The sequence below is a fragment of the Trichomycterus rosablanca genome, chromosome 12 (assembly GCF_030014385.1).
Source record: "Trichomycterus rosablanca isolate fTriRos1 chromosome 12, fTriRos1.hap1, whole genome shotgun sequence".
Lineage (NCBI taxonomy): Eukaryota > Metazoa > Chordata > Actinopteri > Siluriformes > Trichomycteridae > Trichomycterus > Trichomycterus rosablanca.
The window spans coordinates 10,812,916-10,833,906 of NC_085999.1; the positions used below are offsets into that span (position 1 = coordinate 10,812,916).

Sequence of the window (20,991 nt, forward strand, 5' to 3'; positions counted from 1 at the left end):
TTCTATGTTTCGCCCAGTGAATTGTACCCACCACGACCCTGAATAAGATAACGCAGTGGTGAAACAGACTGTGAATGAATTAAATCATAAAGCAAGCTGAGTATTAATTGTAAAATGTAAATGTTATAATCAGCACTACTTAATGAGTGGTTACTCAGAGAAACCACCTCAGAAATAAACTTTGACCCTGAACCTAAAAAATCTGTTTTAGTTTAATGGTTTGTAACTTGTTCATATCAATAAATCCGGCCTTGTAGAAGAAATTCTGTGGGTTTGAACGGGTTAAAAACATTAGCTGAGTTTCTTGTTCAATGTCCTTCTAACGTGTACATTTGTGAACCTCAGATGGTGGAACGGAGAAAGTAAATGAGTAATAAACAGAGGTAGAACAGTCTTCTCCAAAACAACAACTCAAAGCATGGTCCGGCATTTAGATAAAAACACTTGTTCCGATTTTGCTTTTATGGTGTACCAGAACATCTCTTACTTGAAGAGGAGCCCTGATTTGCTGGCAAGGGGGAACACTAATTGAGTTTCCATCTCATGTTTTTGGTTATTACGCACATGAAATGGGATCAGGACATGGAAGAAAAGCAAAAGATTAAAAATGATCGTAGCTTAGTCTTTCAGTGCGTAGTAAAATGTTCCACAGGGGCTTTAAAATGTCAGTTGTAGTAATTTATTCGGGTTATTGAACCACATGTATGTTTTATATTTATTAATATGAACAGTTTTTACCTTATTGCATAGCGGTCACTCTATACCAAATTCTAATTATTGAGTTTAGGTGTTTTAGCCACACCTGTTTCTAACAATTGTATATAAACCGATCAGCCATAACATTAAAACCACCTCCTTGTTTCTACAATCACTGTGTGTTAGTGTGTGTTGTGCTGGTATGAGTGGAGCAGACACAGCAGTGCTGCTGGAGTTTTCAAATACCGTGTCCACTCACTGTCCACTCTATTAGACACTCCTAGTTGGTCCACCTAGTAGATGTAAAGTCAGAGACGATCGCTCATCTATTGCTGCTGTTTGAGTTGGTCATCTTCTAGACCTTCATCAGTGGTCACAGGACGCTGCCCACGGGGCGCTGCATGTTGGCTGGATATATTTTTGGTTGGTGGACTATTCTATACTACAGTAAGTAATTGTAGAACTACAAAGTGCTTCTATATGGTAAGTGGAGCTGATAAAATGGACAGTGTGTGTAGAAAGGAGGTGGTTTCAGCTTTGTTGGAACAGTTTGATTAAGGCTCTTTCCTGTTCCAACATGACTGTGTCCTTGTACTCAAAGTGAGGTTCATAAAGACATGATCTGGAGGTGTGGAGAAACTCCAGTGGTCTAAACAGAGTCCTTAGCTAAATCCCACTTAATACCTTTGGAATGAGTAGGGCCAGCATCAGTTTTAGACTTCTGCTCTACTGCTCCTTTAACTGAATATGCACAAAATTCTTGTTGAAAGAATTTGTGTGGAGGCTGTTATAGTTGCAAAGGGGTGGAAAACAAGTCTTATAAAATTGCAGTGGTTTTAAAATGGAATGTCTAACAAGCTCATGGTCAGGAGATCAACTTTTAAAATATGATGTCTGAAACATAACTCAGGTACAGACGTGCACAAATGCTACAGACACTCAAAGACAAAACATTAAGTTGGCAGTTTTTTTGTTTCCCAAATTAAGTATTTAGAGTACTAATTCTAGAAATCATCCTTCATCCTTCATTTCCACTGAGTAGGTTCCACAGTGGTCTTATCCATCAACATTAGTCCTGGGTACCTGGATTCAATCCTCGCATTCGAACACTGACTATAAATTGTTCCATATGCTTTATTTATGTCCATGCACATTATTTGTGGGTTCCACATCTTTGGATCATGGATTCAATCAACCATGTATCAAAAAATTTCAAAAAAACTAAGAAAGATCCAAAAAGTCCAAATGTCTGGAGTTGTAGCATGTTTTTTCTGACATAGGTCCCTTTGAGGTTCTGTCAGAACTGTCCCATCTTCTTGCCTTTCCACATCGGCACTGCAGGCACCATACAGCAATCACCATCAACATACAGGCCTTTTTCCAGCAATTATTCCAAACACAATACAGTATTGTGTGTAAAACACCTCCATTTACTACAATACTTATAGAAAAATGTTTCATGCAAAATAAAATAAAAGTTTACTTCACTGACTGATTTCATTTACATGACATTTGAAAAATGTGAAAAAAGCTTAGGAAATTAGGAAAGACTTGCACAGCTTGCAGTCATTGAGGGAGCAATTCATTAAAATTTGTATCATGATACTCTTAGAGGAAACTGTCAGGGTAGCCGTACATTACTTAAAGCTGAGATTGCTATTAGGTTGCTAAGATTGCGATGAAGATTCCTAATAGCTAGTCTTGAAAGCAAGAACGAAGCGATAGTTCACAGTGAACTGCAGCCAACAGAGGCATCATTATGACAAGCTGAGTTCTATCCAAGAGGTCATGATAATGAGGCTGGAATTGAGCCGGTTTCCTGTCCTTTCACTATTCAATGAAAAACAAGGGATTTTATTAAGAGAAAACATCATTCCTTGCCATACTCCAGGGTTCCTCCTTTTCTCACGCAACTACTGCCCTACTGGAGTCTGGGCCAAGATGAGCCAGGCTGGTGCTCTTATATGGTGCCCACATGTGCACTTTCACTCTAAGGCCTTATTTTATTTAACTAGAATCTCAGTTCAAAGTACAGTTCACTTTACTGACAGTGTAAATGCAGTTCAAATAACAAGCATCCAATGTAGAAATGATCCATACATTTTTAATAAATAGCAGTACCAAAAGACAACATGATTTTTCAACAAAGGATGTGCAATTATGACTTTGCATAATATTAACTATCGTTTTCATGTTATTGCCACTGTTTAACTACATAAATACAAAAATAAAGCCATAAAAACTATAATTGGGACAAAAACTACAGTTGGGACTCTGTGATTTGTTAATTCTCTTGAACATTTAACAGACAACTAGTACAAAAAACTGATATTTTGTAATTATAAGTAAATTTTAAATCTGATTTCTGAAACATACTCTAAAAAGATATAGAAAGGGGATTCAGAAAATTGTCAATCAGTTTGAAAGCAACATTTTTAAAATAAGATATCAAATAATGTAAATCTTTCATCATCTACCGAACATAATATAGTAAAAAGATTCATGAATCTGAAGAACTGTCACTTTTGTGTAGCACAAGGCCAGAAACAACTGTTTAATGTGCATGACAGGCAGGACTGCATGAAAAACCATCATGCTACTGATAAATATAGCAAACCAAAGTTGCCAGGCTTCATTCTACACATGCTTTAACAGTGTGGTTTTGTAGCCACAATTGTTTAGATGGTCAGATGTTATTCAAAAATAACCAAAAAAATTGGCCTGCCAGACATTTATAGCTGCTGGAGAACAGGCATCACTGTTTACAGTCAAGCAAGTTTTACTTTACCATGGCCTTATAAATGAATGAATAATATAATGGAAAACTCCAAAAAACTCCAAAAATACATGTGTGATTTTTCTTGGATGAAGCAGAATGTGTTTGAACCATTCTCCCAAATAAATCAATAAAAATAAAACCCCTGCTTTATTTTCTGTCCTCTACAAGTACACTTAACTATATATTTACACACCCCTGCAGCCTGGAGGACTTACACCCCCAGCTGTTGCACTCCCGCTGTAATGCCAGCATTTTAGTCTTTAAACTGTGCAGCTGTAACCTGATTGTGAACTTATTTCGTGTGTTTATGCCTTTCTCACACGCGTTCACTGACATATGGAAACTGATGAGAGAAAGAATCACATCAAAGGCATTGCACAATCAGAAGGGTTTGTTTGTGCCAAAAACCTGCTGCTGCAACAGTGTCGAATAATAAGAAACTGAAAACAGTAGAACGTTAATTCTGTTGACATTTCTCAAAAACCAGAGCAGAAAACACATTAATCTGTTGCATTTGAATAACAGATGATTTATTTGTCGTTCTAAAATCATTTATTCATTTTTTAGGAGCTTCTTAATTATTGGCAGGGTTTTGTGTTGGGTTTACAGCTTATTCCAAAAACAATGTACGTAATACAGAATTTCTTCCTGGGTAGGGTGCCAATTAGCAGCAGGGCCATGGTTTAAATTATGCTCATCTATTGCTGCAGTTTGAGTTGGTCATCTACTAGACCTTCATCAGTGGTCACAGGATGCTGCCCACTGGGCACTATTGGCTGGATATTTTTGGTTGGTGGACTATTCTCAGTCCAGCAGTGACAGTGAGGTGTTTAAAAACTCCATCAGCACTGCTGTGTCTTATCCAGTCATACCAGCACAACACACACTAACACACCACCACCATGTCAGTGTCACTGCAGTGCTGAGAATGACCCACCACCCAAATAATACCTACTCTGTAGTGGTCCAGTGGGGTTCTGCATCCACTGAAGAACAGCATGAAAGGCAAGGCAAGGCAAGGCAAGTTTGTTTGTATAGCACCTTTCATACACAGTGGCAATTCAAAGTGCTTTACATAAGGAAAAATTAAAAATTAAAAGCATTAAAACATTCCTGAGATCTAGAACCTCAGAAAGACTTCTTGCAAACATTTAGTTACAATTAAAAACATGAAATTCAAACAAGAGAGATAAAAATTAAGAACTTGAAAAATTAAAAGAAAATATTGTAAAATATACCCTACAATTTGGTAAATACGAAATTAAAACAAGAGAAATAAGCAAATAAAACATAAAAACTAAAAGAAAATATAGTAAAATATACTGGAGCACTGAAAGGGGGCTAACAAAGCATGCAGAGAAACAGATGGACTACAGTCAGTAATTGTAGAACTACAAAGTGCTTCTATATGGTAAGTGGAGCTGATAAAATGGACAGTGTGTGTAGAAACAAGGAGGTGGTTTTAATGTTATGGCTGATCGGTATATATATATTATTAGGTGGTCCCACAAATGCTCAATTGCTCAATTGAGTTTAAGTCTGGCCATGTTCTTCCAACCAATGTTGGACATTTCTAGTCATGTGACATGTTAAATTGTCTTGCTAGAAGATCTCATCTGCCCCAGGGAAAACAATTTTACCCATGACACTTGTAAAAAGAATAACTGTGATGTTCAAATTTGTTCACATGTCTCTGGTAACCACTTTAACCTGATCAGGGCAATGCTGGGTCCAGAGGCAACCCTGAAAGCAGGCGCATGAATGTTGTGTCAGTCCCACAGGGCATCACATACTAATACATTCTGTACCTAATAGACAATTTATTGGAGCACTGACATGGTGGGTTTTTCTCCCCGCCCAGCTAAGGTGGATACAGTCGTTATTAAAAGAATGAATAAAACACTCCAGAAAGTGAAGATACGTAAAGTAGACTCGACATGAAGTAATTATCTGTTTCATTTAATGCTGATGTTAATTTGCTAATGTTAATGGCACCCACTCTAAATAATTGTGATAATGCTACATTTCTGCCACGCATTCCGCAATCATCCACACTTAAAAATGTCCACTAATTAAAAAAGAACATTTGTATACTTCATTAAATCTCAGGGCATCCTCTAGGCTTGTTCGAGACAACTTTATCAAATGTATTATCTGCTGCAAAGGGGACCAATCTTAACAAAAGAAATTAAGCACTGTAGCCCATATGGGAATTGACTATTAAGTGGAAGTGTCTTTTTCTGCATGAGTGACTTTTTATTTGCTAAAAGACTTGTAAAGCAATCATTCTGGTAAAGCCAAGCACTAGGAGGGATGGGAGGCAAAAAGAACAAGCAGCTTTTTACTGCCCAATAATAAAGATCACTGTGGGGGATGTGAAGCAAGAGGGTATCTGTGTTCTTTCCACCAGCGTATCAATTTACTATTTTTGCCAAAGGATATGATAGCACATGCCTACACCAACAATAAAGACATAAACAAAATCCTCCCTATCAGCTATAATGGGTCAATATGAAACGATGTATTAAAGCCTAGCACACATCTGTGACACACCCACAAGCTCTTTTCAAATAACCCACCCACACTCCTACACACATCCAAAGTATTCACTGCCAAGACTATTTTAGTTTTTTCGATGATTGCACATATCCGGTATTGTATTTTATAACACATTGCACATAAGGTCAAATCAAATCAAAGCTGTGAGTGGTAGCTCAACCAAGTACAACACAAAAAGGGATAAGTCTTGTGGAATGATTTAAGTAAAGTCACATTAGATACAAATATCACTGTCATTATTTATGTGAACAGACCCTTGGGCTAAATAATCTTCCATTTTATTCAGGGTTTATACAGCACATGTTTTATTGACCTGTGTGATGGATAGAATCAGGTAGGCGGTGTGTGCTGAATTTAGAAGTCGATGTGAGGGAGTAAGAAGAGTTTCTGGAAGAAGAGACACTCAGAGCTTAGCAGTACCTGCCCTCCTGTCTGCTCATGTGGCCCTGAGAATCTCAGCTAATCGGCCCAGTACTTTCCAAACACAGCGCTGGCCCTGAGCCTGCTCCACATTCCACAGCTTCCAGACAGCTCTGACTTTATTTTGAGGCGAAACGGCACCGGCTTTCTCACATGACATTCCCAAAAAAGGCACTCTGGCTTAAACCTACCCTGATTGGTCTATATGACTTAACCATTCAGGAATTAAAACAATATGAGGTATTGCAAAGCTAGTGTTAGATGGTGAGGAAGGAAAGGAAGATCTGTAAAGATGACGAAGCCAACAGAACATATAGAGCTTACAACACTGGGGAATGTTCTGAGCAGCTAGATATGATGGGTCATTTGGATTAACAGTGTGGATTACAGACACAACACTATAAAAGTAGAACTCCTGACCACGAGGCAGAGAACTGTAATATGTAACCAAACCACAGCATTTCACAGTAAACAGAATTCACATCATAGTATAAAATCTTGAGGTCTGTTGCCTTTCCACTCATAATTTCCCCCGAAAAACACATGACTAAATGAGAACTATGGGGTTTCTAAACAATTTCAACATTCAATTAGTCATCTTTAATAACTACTTCATTCTGATCAGGAGTATGGTGGGCCTGAGGGGGGCACTTACGTTTACTCACACTTACTTAGTGACTCGTAGTTTAGAGTAAGCAATTGGCATTATTTTGAGAAATAAGAGAACTACAGTACCAGATTTAAAAAACCACATTACAAAGAAAACTCAGACATTCATGCCAAACTCAGACATTAGTATAACTTGATTAAAACTACCTGTTTAATAGCATTTTTAACTGCATAATTTATTTTTCAAATCAAATAATAAAAATTTTTTCATGTGTAATTGGACCCCTAAAAAACATTGTAATTTTAAAGGTTTGGCTCAGATTGGCTCAGACACATATTGCTCTTTCTGTGTGAGGAAAAAATGGAGGACGCTTTCCTGTCTTTCCAAGTGTGGTGGAGGAACACTAAGGGCATAGCATGTTCTTCTTTGTGGCTTAAGGCTCTCTCTACATATATCCACTGCTGCTAGGTTAAAAATTAGGCAGTCTGTGGTCTTACAAATAAGTGTGTGTGTGTGTGTGTGTGTGTTTTTGCTGTATTTGTATATATGGTTGGGTATTAAACCAATAAAAAATGTTAGCCTTGGAAAACACTCACTCACTCACTCACTCACTTTCTTAACCGCTTATCCAATCAGGGTCACGGGGGAGTGCTGGAGCCTATCCCAGCTTTTCAATGGGTGCAAGGCACACAGTAACACCCTGGACGGGGCGCCAGTCCATCGCAGGGCAGACACACATAAACACACACACACTCATACACACACCCTTTTACCTAAAGGGCAATTCAGTGTCTCCAATTAGCCTGACTGCATGTTTTTGGACTGTTGGAGGAAACCGGAGCTCCCGGAGGAAACCCACGCAGGCACGGGGAGAACATGCAAACTTCACACAGAAAGGACCCGGACCGCCCCACCTAGGGATCGAACCCAGGACTTTCTTGCTGTGAGGCGACAGTGCTACCCACTTAGCCACCGTGCCGCCCCTTGGAAAACAAAACTGTCTAAAATTAATTTTAAGGCATTAAATGGGTATAAATATAAACTGTATAACAGAGTAATGTAATGTTGTGTATTATGTTAAGGAGCAACTATACTGTAGAATTGGATACAAAAAGATGTCTTTGACCCATATGTGTTTTCTTATTTATACTCTATCAGTATGTTTTTGGATTTATAATGAAAGAAAATTAAACCTGTAAAAACACATAGCTGTTATGATGATTAGAAGAGCAGACAGCCAAATGTACAATGAAAACCAATACTTTAGTAATTTAGGCCACAGTTCAAGATTAGCAACTGATGTTTAAGTGATTTTTCTGCTAGCAGCTAAAAATAGTAAAAATAGTTCAAAGATTTTGGAAGAGAACCAGTTTGAATTGCATAACATTTAGGTCTCCTGATGCTTTCCTGTAGATTTAATACAAAGCTGATCCATCATAAAGAGCACATGCTGTACATACATAATTAATCGTCTTTAATTCTCCAAACTAAAAATTAAACTGAGGTTGGGATAAATCAAAAATCCTTAATGTACAATGCGAAGGATCTGTATATTTCACTGGAAAGCTTTTTTAGACATTTAAAATTAAAATGACATTTTTCCAAGTCTAGTGTGTATAGATTATGCATTAAAATATTTATATTCCAATTAAACTCAGCAGAATTACTGTAATAAATATTATCTGATATAAATGGTCTATTCACACAGAAAAGTAATTCTCTGTGCCCTTTAAGATTTAAAAAAGTATGCAGTGTTGAAAATGTGCTATTTCTCAGAACACAGTAGGCAGAGAGATGTCAGCACCTGTACTGTCTTTATTCATTTATTACCAGTTTATCATAGAGCATCACACACTTAAGTGTACATTTATTGTTAATACCTAGGGTTAATTTAGATTAGTCAGTCAACCTACTAGATTATGGGGGGGTAGGGAGTGGGGTCCCCGGAGGACACTCACATGGGCATTGGATAAATAGCTAGATGAGAATTAGATGGAACCCTGAGGCTGCGCAGCACTTACATTACCTGCTGCCCCAGCATTTTGCCCTTCAGTTTAAATCTAACTTTTAATGTAACTGAAACAGCAGTAAGGGTGTGCTCATGTGGTGCAGCGGAAATCTTAGCTCTGCTACCAGCAGGCTGGGCGCCTATACGGCAATGATTGGCTTGTCCAGTCAGGTGGGAATGCCAAAGGGGATTCCTCATAACTGCTGCAATTACGACCTCTGCTGGTTGTTCGATGAAGCATGACTCTCCGCACGTGATAACAAATACCCTCATGCAGGTGAAAAAAAGCATTCCGAATGGCACCCAGGTGGCGCAGCAGGATATTCCGCTAGCACACCAGACTATGTGGGTGGGGTCTTCAAACGCTGTGTAAGGTCTCTGATTGGCAGATACAGAGGCGCCTGTGCAGAGTGCATAGGTGAAAAAGGGTTCTGCCAAGGGCTGCACGTGGGTCAGAGGAGGCATGAGCAGCAATATACCCACCTTGACTGCAATCAGGGATTCCTCAGCAGCGGAAGACAAAATGACTACACTAAATTGGGAAAAAATGGGAGAAAATAAAATAGAATAAATAAAATAAAATGCATAAAAAAGAAAAGGCAGCCACGCAGTACACAAAAATAGTGTACTTGGGCACATACAATGCACAACAGAGCTGAATGCCTCCTTAAGCTCTTTATTTGCATACATAACACGTCTCTGAAGACATGCAAATAAATGCACATGAGAGCTCCGTCATTTTCACGGCAGATTTAAGCATTTTCTTTTTAATTGAAATGCTGCCTGGCTTTGGCAGTGCAGAGCTGTATTAAGAGGCAGCAGATAATTGGATCAGCAGTTTAACATGGGATGAGGTGGGTAATTTAAGGATTTGATTGCTTTTTTCCTGTTAGCTCTTTAGGCTGTACTGGAGCTGTGTGAAGTCACAAAATAAATGAGATAATAATAACTGAACTCATAAACACAATACTGCGGGCTCACATTGCAGTGAAATAAATATTATAAAAAGACCCCCTACAAAAATATATGTAGAGCAATCATGTTTTACAGGTGTACTAGTCATACTTAATTGGTTTTAATATTACAAATACAGTGAAATTACACAATAAGACCATGTAGAGCTTGTTGGACATTAACGTAACGTAATTTGTCTAAATTATTTGCAGGTATAAAAGCTCCTCTGGGAAAGCATTTCACACAATGCTGAAGTGTGTCTGTGGGAATTTATGCCAATTCAGTCAAAAGAGCATTTTTGAGGTCAGGCACCAATGTTGGACAAGAAGACCTGGCTCACTATTCATCCCAAAGGTGTCCACTGGGGTTGTGACCTTGCCTTGTGCATGATGCACAGTCATACTGGAAAGGATAAGGCCTCTCCCAAATTCTGCCACAAAGTTAAAACAATATCATTTATATAATTGATTTTATGCACCTGGTGCACCTAGTGATAAGTGTGGCTAAAAACTTAGTCAGCAATTATGGTAGGTGTCCACAGTTAGTGGCCATATAGTGTACATGGAGAATGCAGTTGTTGATTGAAACAAGCTGGCTTGTTTACATTCCACCAGTAAGCCAGATCATAGACTTCCACCAAGGGTGTTTCAATCCACTCTCACTTTTACTGCTCACATGTAAAAAACAATCTGCTACTGTATTACATATTGTCAATATGTCAATATTTTACCCTATGCACCGGTAAAAATAAATTTAAACATAAAAAAGCTATAAAAACGACCAGAAAACATGCCCTCTGCACTGTTGCACACGAAGTGCAATCTCTTTAAGCTGTTAATAGTATGTGAGGTACATCATTCAGTGAGAAAAGTGAGCTCCATTAGATGAATTTTCGGAAAAAACTTCACAGCCTATTTAACAATATAATGTCCTGAGGTGAAATTAAATTGTTTGCAAATGGTTTAATGTGGACTAACTAGTAATTAGACAAAATAAGACAGCATGGATCATGTGTCTCAGCTTCGAAGACTTAAAGCTTAAACACTTTGTGACATGGCCTACATAATTTATGTAATTTATAGTATTGTAGATTGCATTTTAACTTCAACATTTGCAGTTACATCAAGTCATTTACTTTTGGATTTCTTTTTTAAAAGAATGTTTACTTACTGAGTTATGTTCCTGCACTCTAGACACAAGTTCATATTGGAACAGAACTACAGTAATATGTGACATTTTTTTTGTTCTTTACCATGTCTGTCTGCCACTGGCATAGTATGGAATGTCTGACACTCATATAGAATATGTTTTATACATTTATGTCCGAGTAGTTTAAATCACTAAACATTAAATACCTAATTTAATATTTGCAAAACAGGTGCACGGTTCAAAGTGAACGTTCTCATTTTAAAACTGGTTAAAGAGCGCCACCTAACGAGTAATAAAAACAGTACATCCTGCTCAAATAAAAACGAATGGTTGGATGCCAATTTTACCAAGCGAAAATTGATAAAAGCAGGGGTGTCGAAACTTTTCTTGTTCAGTCAACGACACGACGTTTTTATTTGAGTGATTAACGTTAATGACCTATTTTTGATAGTCCTGATTGTGAAAATTCTAATAGGAACATTATTACACTTCATTACAGCAAATATTTAATAAACATTAATAAAGGTGTAACGTCGTTAATATTGTGAGTTGCGGTGAATAAAAAGATGTAAAGTGTTTTAAACTGGTTTATAGCGACACCCAGTGTTCGAATGAGGAATTCCTTTTTTAAACCTGCTTAACCCTCTACTGCACACATTATTATCCCATCATGGGAAAAAAATGTTAGTGTTTTTTATCACTTAAACTCAACCTAGAGCACCGTGAACTTGAGAAAATATTGAAGGTCCAATTAACCTTTTCTCCTGCACTTTTTCTTTTGAACTATGATACAGACTCTGTGCTTGACTGTAAAACAAGACATTTATTTTTCATTTTAGTATCTCTTGCTTAGAAATGTATGTTACTCTTATGGTCAACTCCTCAAGTTCCATCTGTTAATTTCTGGCTAACCAACTGACATATAACTTGCATCAGAAAACACATAGATTCTGGCAGATATGGCAACTGTTGATGTCCTATATTGAATTATCTTAAACTGCTAATCTTATTTATCCATTCTATTATTTAGTAGTTTGGTTTTGTTTTTTTTGCTGTGTCATGTATATTGGTAATTATTAGCCTGTATGTCCAAAGATAACTGTACTTGTGAACCTGACTTTATGTGCAAATAAAATAAAAAATGTAAAAAAAAATGAACCTAGATTTATATATTTAATTTTAGTTTTTCAAAAATATTTTTAAAGGGGTTCTTTTGGTATGTTGCCATATGGTAACATTGTCTCTCTTTCCGTTTGCTGTACCTCTTATTTTGCCGTGTAAAACAGTCTGCCACACTTATCTTGACGTCAAGCAAGCTAGACTCACTCATCAGGAGGAATAGCCACCTGTGCCCTATTTTCAGCTTTGCCATAGAACATTGATGGGTTCATGTTCTAAACAAAATAATACATTTAAAATTTCAAAAACACAAGTGTAATCATTCCATTCATATATCAATCTGTCTAGGTCTCTTGTGTAATTAGTTCAAAAATATTCAGGTGTCAGTAACTATGGAATACACTGGCTCCATTCCATTGTTGCACAATGTTGCTGTTTGGCAACATACCTATTTTTTTTAATAAAAAGACAATAATTTTATTCAAACTAGATTTGCAAGATAAAAACAGACCATAACTTACCACAGATTATTTAAGTATTTTTAAATGCTACAAATATATGCATAACTGGTAGAAATCTTTACAAATTGAGGAGCCCTTCTACAGGTGACTCAAACTCATTAGAAGTGTAGGAATTTAAGAGTAAGATTTTGGGATGTATAAATGTCAAGTGATGCCATCCAAGTACATAACTGGTTAAAACAATGCCCCACATTTTATGTAAGGGCAATTAAAGGTTTACGTTTATTTTTAAATACAGTAGACCCTTGAGTTACGAACGCTTTACCATATGGACATTTCGGGTTACGAACGATCTTTTTCAACTTAACATGCGAACAAATTTCGGATTACAAACCGAAATTCGCGAAACACGTGACGTCACGAACAAGTTCACTCCAACCGTCTCTCTCTCTCTCTCTCTCTCTCTCTCTCTCTATATATATATATATATATATATATATATATATATATATATATATATACTGTATATATACTGTGAGCGAATATTCAGACAGCGGACAGTGTTTTTCCGGTGTTTTCTTTATATTTTGTAAAATTCAATATTAAAATGCCCCCAAAGAATGTGCAGAGGAAGCGTGGTGAGAAAATGAATCTACAGTATTACTATTTGTTGTTGTATAATTATTCCTGCCAGTAGATGTCACTGTGTATCAGACAGAGGGGAAAGTGAGTGAGAGAGAAGAAAGAAATCGCTGAGTAAAGTATTCTTTCTTTTGTGCAATTACACCTACAAAATACAACACTACTGAAATAAAGAAGGAAATATTAGAGAAATATGAGAGTTATTGTTGTTTCTGGTAGATACATTTTTAAAAAATTTATTATGGTGTATGGTACAGCACACGTACTGTACTGAAATGTGATGTGTGTTTTATGTACAGTACAGTACTACTGTGTATTGTTGATTATTATTGTTTATTACAGGAATGTCTATTCTATAATTTAAGATTAAGGGAAAATATATTTGTATTTATAACAAAAAAGACCATTTAAGACATTGGAAAGGTTAGGTGAAGGGGTGGTTTGGGGGGTCTGGCACAGATAAATTCCATTTACATGATTTTTTATGTGAAAAATAGGTTTAACTAACGAACATTATGACTTAAGAACAGCCCTTCAGAACCAATTAAATTCGTAAATCAAGGGTCTGCTGTATCCGTAAGTTGCAAAGAAATGGTATAATGCCATATGGCAACACCGTGCAGTAGAGTGTTAATAGCAGACGTGCCCAAATCCCACCTCTTCATAAACTGATGTAAACATTATAAATAAGCATGTTGCACTTACTAGCTTGTGTAATTATAGAATCCGACAGGATTCATGTCAAATAACAGAAACGTTTTAGAATCCTCCCAATCCCGGTAGATTTGGTCTCCCAATGTTCAGTCCATGGCTACGTCCCTGCATCATTTACATTTGTTTATATTTACAAAAAAATCAGTTGTTAGTGATGACATTAGAAATCTATTCTTTGGGCCAGCCACGACCCTGGTGAGGATAAAGTTAAATAAACGAAATGAATGTTTTTGTTGCTTTTTAATGAAACTGTTGCATTATGTGTGTAGACCTCGGTACTATCTGCCGCTTGTCTGTTTTGGTCCACACGGGGGAGCGCTTGTTCCAGATGAGCCAGAGAAGAGTTGCCAGGTTTCATAAATATAAACAGAACAGATTCATTCTTTGTTTCAAACAATTTCGCTGAATTACAGTATAACTATGAGTGAAATTAATAACCAGTGTGCTTGAAATTCCGCTGTAGGAATAACATAACAGTAGTAATTTTATTACATCGCAGTAGATGTAAATGAGTGTTGAGGTTCAATCCACGTATCTGGCAATCATGAGATAAAGTTGACGTAATCACAGGGCGTCTTGAACGGAGTAGTAGCACATGTTCTTTCTTTTAGGAACGTGGGGCGAGGAGAGTGAACACGAGGGGTGTCAGGTAGGTTTCATGTAAGATCTGTTTTAAATTCTGCAGAATAATCCAGAAACCAACACTAAAATAATATCAGATTAGTATTAGTCCAGTGGAGGCAAATTCCAGATACTTTTCAATTACTAATAAACGGATACTAATATTGTAGTATGAAAATATATTCTTTGATCTATTCAAGATGCATTTATCAATTCATCAATTAAAACGACCCAGATGTAATAACCTATGTTTACTTCTTTCTATAATAATCCCATTAGATTTCTTCAATTTAAAATTAAACCTCATCCCAGTAATTGGGGTTTCGTCTGTGCATCTCTGTTTACAAGCTTCTCTTTTACTACATGTAAAATATTTGTAAAAAGCTTCTCCAAGCCCCCACCACAGCCTAATAAACATAAATACAAACTGCAACTTTGGCAAATTGAAATAAAGACACCCTGGCACACCCTAATCCTAAGGGGATCCATACTGGAGCTCAAACTATGCAATGATTAATATTTGTTTTTGACCACCATATGACTAAGAAAATCAAAACTGTATTCAAACAAGCTTATAAAGTAGCTTTTCCTTTCAGTACTTGAGGGTAGTTGGCCTTTTAACAGCAGCACAAATTTTAATTATGCTATATAACTAAATGCAACAACTGACCAAAGCTAAAAGCTGCAACTCACATTTAATCTGTCTTTAATAACAGAGCTAATATGGTAAATTATAATCTAATTATGAGTCTTACAGAGCTTTAGAGCCGAAATGGCAAAAATGTATTGAATAATGACAGATGCAATATGGAAATCTATTCTTTGTACAAGATACATTTTTTACATTAAAATGACCCAGATGCAATATACAATGTTTACTTCTTTCTATAAAAATCCACTTAGATTTCTTCAATTATCATTAAATATTTAAAAATTAACCTCATTCCAGTAATTTGGGTTGTCTGTGTCTTACAGTTTAGAAGCTTTTCTTTTACTGCTTGTGAAATATTTGTAAAAAGCTTCCCCAAGCCCCACCACAGCCTAATAAACATAAATAATCTGCAACATTGGCAGATTGAAATGAAGACACACTAATCTTAAGGGTATCCATACTGGAGCTCAAACTATGCAATGATTAATATTTGTTTTTGACCACCATATGACTAAGAACAACAAAACTGTATTTAAACAAGCTTATAAAGTATCTTTTCCCTTCAGTAGTTAAGGGCAGTTGGTTTTTTTAACAGCAGCACAAATTTTAATTATGCTATATAACAAAATGCAACAGCCGACCAAAGCTAAAGGCTGTAATTCATATTTAATGTGTCTTTAATATCAAAGCTAATCTGGGAAATTATGATTTACATTGGCAGGGCAATCCGTATGAATGCCCAGCACTGACATTTACACACACACACTGTTGTTCTTATAGTTTGTGCTCAGACTTTAAAAGTATCAAAAAAACAAGTAGCTTAACTTCACCAGTGAGGTTTGCTTAGTGATATGGTTCACAGCCAATTTTCCCCTTGAATACACTGAATACATGTCACCACTAATCATGCTATGAACGCTGAGTTATTGTAATAAAATTAATTACACAACACTGGTGTTAAAAAGAAAATGTGCTTTTCTGTGCCATTCTTTACTGTGTGAATTCTTAATTAATTTCTTTACTAGTGCTAGTAAAAAACATATCCAGCCAGTCTGTGACCTGGCTTAGACACAAGCTATCTAGAATTAGGTTGCAGATGTGATTTAACTAATAAAAGTCTGCTGGTTAGTAAGAGCTTGTACTTTATCTAATACATCTGGCCATATAGTTAGTGTGTATGTATATATGAAAAAATATGCAGAAAGTGGTTTGGCTATTCTAAATTGCTTTAAGGGTGGAGAATGTGAATGCATGTGTAAACAGTATGTGGTGTCCAGGATGTATTCCTCCCCTTCTGCCCAATACAGTGTTTCCAGGGGGTGCTAGTTTCACTATGACAAGGATGAAATGGTTATCAAATGAGTCTCAGTAGACTTTGGTCATTCTGTGTGAACTGTCCATTTGAATTGAGTCATCAGATATATGATCAGATTTGTTAAAAGTTTTAATATGTTGAAAAACTTTGGAAAGTAACAATGCTTTTTCCTATTGCAGTGCAGAAGATGGATTTACCTCAGAGAGAACTCGGTTGACTGTCAGTATGAAGGATCTGAAGAAAGCACATTTAGTGCCCGGGACGGTCTTAAATCATGACTTTCAGACATCTGACTTGAAGCCATTTATCTGACAAGCCATTTATCAAAAGGTACGTGATTGATTTTACCAAGTGCTGGTAGACTTAGCTGTCTGAACAGCCATTCACAGGACAATGATAATAATAAATATACTATGCATATCTTGTTTACAAGTAAACATTGAAAATATTCCTGACTGTGTATGCTGTGTGCTGTGATGACTACTTTTTGCTGAGGCTATAACCTATGAACCTATTAGCATGTATTACCTGAGCACATATTGATTCCCCCACTAGGCAGTTCGTTACAGTGTAAATGACTTTCTAATTTTGTTTTGCTGCTTTGTTGCAGGTGAGATGGAGACCGGCAGCTGTTGTTATTCCTGAGGTATAGTATGTTTTATTAAACACATTGGCAGGGCTAATGTCTAAAACAGATACAAAGCTTGGAATTGAAGGACAGCCTCCTGATTACATAAATGCTCCTATTATTTCTGAAAATAGAATATACAAAGACCTTAGTATGATTTTTTTTTTTCCATCTCCCCCATTTAGCCATTTAATATCAACATGTTTAGTAGAATGTACTGTAAAAGTAATGCCTGGCATAAAGTATGTTCGAGGATGACCACAATTGAATGAGATTCAGAGCTGTGAACATAATGGCGCATATTACCTGAATGCATTTTTCTTTCTCTCGTGAAGCATTATATTGGAGAATAAACACACTTTTTAATGCACTTTTGGTCTGTTTTGTGCAGGTGGATAAGAAAATGGAAGCTGGAGTCCATCCTGAGGTGCCAGATTTTAGGTACTGAATGTTTATTTTAATCGAAGTGATGTCCAGCATGAAATATGTGCAAGGATGACCACAGTTTGCTGAGGTTCTGATCAATGAACATAATAGCATGTATTACCTGAGCACATGTTTGCTAGACATTTTGCTGTAGGGTAAATGGCTTTTTCTAAAGCTTTTGCTGTTTTTGCAGGGTAATTGATGCCCAGATGAAGAATGGAAGCAGCACTTTCCTGAGGTATATAAATTCTGCTGAATACAGTGGCACAAATGCATAGCCCAGAACTGAATTGAATGCCTTTATTTTTCATTTATACATATACACGTGTACAATACAACGAAATTCTTTTTATTTTTTTTTGCATATCCCGGCTTGTTTGGAAGCTGGGGTCAGAGCTCAGGGTCAGCCAGTGTACGGCACCCCTGGAGCAGAGAGGGTTAAGGGCCTTGCTCAAGAGCCCTACAGTGGCTGCATGGCAGAGCTGGGATTCGAACTCTCAACCTTTCAGTTGGTAGCGCAAAGCCCTACCTCTTTTTCATTAAGCCATTAGTTAAGCTTGGTTGGTTTAATAGCACATTAAAAGTAAAGTTTAGGATCAAATATGTGCAAGGATGACTACAACCTGCTGAGGTTACGACCAATGAACCTATTAGCATGTATTACCTGAGCACATATTTGTTCTCCTACTATGCAGTAGGCTTTTTAAAACATCTTTCCTTTATTTATAAGTTTGCCTTGCTGTTTTTCTGTGGGCAGGTAAATTGCTGGATGGTGATGGGAGCTGGATTTATTGCTAAGGTGAATGAGCTTAATTAAACACTACCACAGGTCTTCTGTCAACAAATTTGTAGTTTGTAATTAAATAATGACATTAAAACCACCTCCTTGTTTCTACACTTACTGTCCATTTTACCAGCTCCACTTACCATATAGAAGCACTTGTAGTTCTACAATTATTGACTGTAGTCCATCTGTTTCTCTACATACCTTTGTTAGCCCCCTTTCATGCTGTTCAGGTTCAATGGTCAGGACCACTACAGAGCAGGTATTATTTAGGTGGTGGATCATTCTCAGCACTGTAGTGATACTGACATGGTGGTGGTGTTAGTGTGTTGTGCTGGTATGAGTGGATCAGACACAGCAGCGCTACTGGAGTTTTAAAATAGTGTCCACTCACTGTCCACTCTATTAGACACTCCTACCTAGTTGGTCCACCTTGTAGATGTAAAGTCAGAGATGATCACTCATCTATTGCTGCTGTTTGAGTTCTAGACCTTTATCAGTGGTCACAGGACACTGCTCACAGGGTGCTGTTGGCTGGATATTTTTGGTTGGTGGACTATTCTCAGTCCAGCAGTGACAGTGAGGTGTTTTTAAAAACTCCATCAGCATTGCTGTCTTATCCACTTTATCCACTCATACCAGCACAACACACACTAACACACCACCACCATGTCAGTGTCCCTGCAGTGCTAAGAATCCACCACCCAAATAATACCTGCTCTGTGGTGGTCCTAACCATTGAAGAACAGCATGAAAGGGGGCTAACAAAGCATGCAGAAAAACAGATGTCAGACAGTCAGTAATTGTGGAACTACAAAGTGCTTTTATATGGTAAGTGGAGCTGATAAAATGGACAGTGAGTGTGAAAACGAGGTGGTCATAATGTTATGCCTCATCTGTATGCAGGACTGTCCCTAACTAATATTTCAACCATTGAACCCATTGGCATGCATTCACTGAGCAGATATTGTCCTCACTTAGTAATTACTTGAAAGGTAAATTGCTATTTTTTTTTTTATTGATGCTCATCTGTAAAATGGGAGCTTTGGTCATTTTTTTAAAAAGTAAAATTATTTCTATCTTACTGCCTATTGTAAATATAACCCTTTGGTAGGCTATACAAAGTAGTGTCTAGCATCAGATTTAAGCAAGGATGTCCAAAACCTACTGAGGTTCTAGTTCATCTTGGCTTCGAGTGGGAGGTTAGGTTTGACATTTGTTTCTCTTTGCCGTTCAAAGTACCCCAGAAGCACCAATATTCTCTCTGTCCATCTTTCAAATCCATAAACACCCACAGAGAAGAATACATACAGAACAATTCTGTTGTCTGTTCAGAGAAAATCTTATTCCCAGTTCTTTCATTCTTGTTCTGCTAAGTATCAGTCGAACAAGTATTAACTGAGCACGTATTGATTCTCTGAGCAAAATGAATGGCTTTCATCATTGTTTCCCTGGTTATTTTGAATTACAGTCAAGTACCATTACAATTTTCAACTGAGTTTTTAAGATCATGTAGACTGAAAAATGTTTTTAACATTACTCATCTTATGGGCTGGCCAATGGGATAATTAATTTTCTTGTTTATATTTTGCAGGTAAAAGCTGGAAATACTTTACAACTTCTCCATGGAGCTTACAGAATGTGGGGCTGTAATCATTGTATATCTAAAATAAAGTGTATAAATGTATTAATATGGAAGTATTTTTGCATTTCTTATTACCTAGATTTTGAGCAACCTGTAAATATTTGTAACAAAGTCTATCCAATTTATTACCATCACATTTAAGGAATCAATTATATGTATTTGCCAAAACATGATGGCTCATACTGTTGTATGGTGTGTAATGCAGCTAAATTTAGCTTAAATAAGAGAGAGAATTCATTCAGAACTAAATGAGAATTAAGCGGGCGCCCAGGTGGCGCAGCGGGATATTCCGCTAGCGCACCAGTGCTGAGATTCTGAACTCCTCGGTTTGAAACTTGGCATTGCCACCGGTCGGCTAGGCACCATCTCGCAGGCATAACTGGCAGTGCCTGCAGGGAAGGGTGACTGGAATATGTAAGCAGGGTATTCAAATGCTGTGTAAGGACCCAGTGGCGCAAAAAGGGGGTATGCAGTGTATGCAAAGCATAGGGGCGCTGCACCAGAGGGGGCGCCAAATCGATGCCGGAAAATTATTTCTTGTCAGCATTTTCTGTAAGAGCTGTTTGTTCGTGTATGATAATACATATAAAAAAACAGAAGCACAGCACTAATCAGGCGCCCATCCACTCCTTCCCCTCTACCCTCCAGTCACTTCCTCCCAAACACAGGCGCTTGAGAACGCGCCCCGTAGAGAACTCGCCCAGGCGTGTGTTTTTTTTTTCCCGTCGTGGCGCACCTGCAGTGTGTAAGAGATGGAGGGGCAGAAAAAAAAGCTCTCCGGGGCACAAAACAGAAAACGGAAGAGGGAG

At 37.3% G+C, this 20,991-nt stretch overlaps 1 long non-coding RNA gene across 1 annotated transcript; it reads left to right on the plus strand.

The window, feature by feature from the left end:
- Positions 1 to 14,691: 14,691 nt before the first annotated feature.
- Positions 14,692 to 20,228, plus strand: LOC134324579 (uncharacterized). Its single transcript, XR_010014190.1, has 7 exons — positions 14,692 to 14,760; positions 16,879 to 17,029; positions 17,310 to 17,345; positions 17,719 to 17,768; positions 17,947 to 17,991; positions 18,511 to 18,552; positions 20,132 to 20,228. It is a non-coding gene; the product is annotated as an uncharacterized LOC134324579 (long non-coding RNA).
- The last annotated feature ends 763 nt before the right edge of the window (positions 20,229 to 20,991 follow it).